Genomic DNA, 2,528 nt, shown 5'->3' on the forward strand with positions numbered 1-2,528 from the left:
TAGAGCCCATTCATACTAAAACCTATGACTTTAAAAATCACGACTCGAAAGATGTGACTTTGATAAAAACATGAAACTAAAAGCGTTTTAAAAATCTTTCTCATTGTGTGAAATTGACCCGATTATGGAAACTAAAACGTTTAGCAAAAGTGACCCGTTGAATAGGTATGACCAAATTTATAAATATAAGTCAACGCAGAATGTTTTAAGTAAGATAAGAAACCTGGCTGATAATCCACTAAAGAGAACCCGAAGCCGAAAAGAATAAACTTCCTGTGAAAAAATAAACAGCAGCTATATATAAGATAACCAAAGGCAAGCTAAACTCCATAAAAATATATAATCCTAAACACTCCCTTTGAATCACTTCGATAACAGAAAGATGATTCCTTTGTGCAAAGTCATCAATCCGAAAACAAATCATATAATTTTGTTTCATCGACATGTCATAACTCATAACTAATTCTCAATATCAAAGAAACGATCTTTGCCTAATATATGGATATTTAATCAATTTATACCAACAAAAACAGAAATTTGTATTTTCTTTCTATTTCTAATTTAAAAACATTGCAAACCTGGTTACGACAAAGTCCCTCTCTTCGTCGACGGTCATTTTTTATAACTAAGATTATTACCAAAAATTATGAGATGAAGAAAACGATACTTCAAAGAACGCATAGGAACTTTAGTTCAAACAATATCAATTGCTTAGATACATCCTGCTCGACTCTAATATAACCTTCAAATTTATAACATAGCTAATTATTTTTATATTCATGAACCCAAACAATATCATCATAGATAAACAAATATAAAAAATAGCTATGCAAGAGCCATACACACAAAAGAATAATCGAGATCACACAAACATATATCATCAATCAAACTAATTACATGATGAAATTGAGTACAACCAATCAAACAATCGACCTGTGATTAATTAGTCAGATCGGAGAAAGGATTACACGACCACTAAATCTTCGGTTAGAGTGACGGAGGTTCACCTCCGGGAACCGGAAACTATTTGTTAAAACTGAAATCAAAGAAACAATTAGAATTTATCATTCTCATCCGGTGCAGCCAATTCCCCGGTCAACCAAACCTTCGTCAAAATTTTAATATTTCGGCAGAACTTGCTTCCGATCGGCACCAAAACACACCAAATCAAAGGGTCTTTGATAAGAAAACCCTAAAGATATGAAGAAGATTTCATCTGAGTCAAATAATGACATGCAAGCATAGATCGGCCGTTAATAAAGTTCAACTCACCGGAAAAAAATAAGGTTGCGGTTATTACCATCTTTGCCGGAAATGGGAGGGACCCACCCAAAATTGTTGAACTGTCCAGAGCCACCGTCTGACTAAACCAACGATTTCTACAACTTGGATTTTGTGGATGAGAGGCAAGGACGCGCAGGGCCGGTCACCGGAGACTCGCCAGGTTCAGATCTCTCCCCGTCTTCCAAATCTCTCTTTCTCCCGTTTCAATCTCCTAGTCTATCTATGTCTCTTTTGGAGGTGGAGGATGACCAGAAGAGTCCTGCGCCGTGTTGTTGGAGGTGGTTCTGAAGGGTGGCCGATGGAAGTCAATGGCGGCACAAGAAGGAGGTACGACGGCACTCTCTCTATTTGTAGGTCTTTCTCTCTCCATCTAAAGCGTGTTCTGTGTCTCTCTCTTATCATACTTTCTGTATCTTTTCAAAAACAAAAATGTGTATGTGTGATGGTGATGAGGTGACATGTATCACCGTATAAAAAACCCATCAGATAACTACACCGTTCTAATTACTGTTCAAAACGTTTGAGTTTTAACAACATGATAATATCGTACACATAGCTTTCAACAAATAATTCATTTCGGTCTTGCAAAGTGACGAATTATTATTATGTATTTAAAATTTATTTGAGTTTTATCTATTTAGTAAGTGATCCGACTTAACGTGACCCAACCTGAGGCGGACTGATTTTTTTTTATTTAAAGTTTGACAAATAACCATTAAAAGTTTATGCCTTAGAAAAAGAATTATGGCTCCATAACTGTTGACGAAGTACATTTTTAGTGCAATTTTTTTTTTCTCATTCTTCGTTTTACGTATTGGCTAATTATGAACAAATTAGTCTGTGCTAACCCTCAACTTTTCTTCTAGATCCGCCACTGCCTATACATCCATTTCATATATTTATACCTCAATTTCATGTATTTCTAATCAAAAGTTTTAGCCCAAGTTTAGTTTTGGCTATTAACTGAAATTAAATGAATCAAACTAAAAACCGTTAATCTGACTAAATAAACTAAACGAATTAACTAATTACGGATTCGTTAATAAAATAGACTAATCGATTACCTCGATTTCGGCTTAGGATATTATTCTAACCAACCGAACAATGCACACTGTGGCAATGTCTGTGTTTCTCGCTGCATCGCGTGCGCACTTATCGGTTATTAACCAAAACCGGTTGTCGGTGAGCAATAACTAAATCGTTAGCCTAAATCAAAATGAAAACAGACGGAAACCGAAACGAAA

At 35.4% G+C, this 2,528-nt stretch overlaps 1 long non-coding RNA gene across 1 annotated transcript; it reads right to left on the reverse strand.

The window, feature by feature from the left end:
- Positions 1–853: 853 nt before the first annotated feature.
- LOC110877401 lies at positions 854–1,739 on the reverse strand. Its single transcript, XR_002557008.2, has 2 exons — positions 1,273–1,739; positions 854–1,192 (listed from the first exon to the last, which is right to left on the reverse strand). It is a non-coding gene; the product is annotated as an uncharacterized LOC110877401 (long non-coding RNA).
- Positions 1,740–2,528: the final 789 nt, after the last annotated feature.

The sequence above is a fragment of the Helianthus annuus genome, chromosome 9, assembly GCF_002127325.2.
Source record: "Helianthus annuus cultivar XRQ/B chromosome 9, HanXRQr2.0-SUNRISE, whole genome shotgun sequence".
NCBI classification, from domain to species: Eukaryota; Viridiplantae; Streptophyta; class Magnoliopsida; order Asterales; family Asteraceae; genus Helianthus; species Helianthus annuus.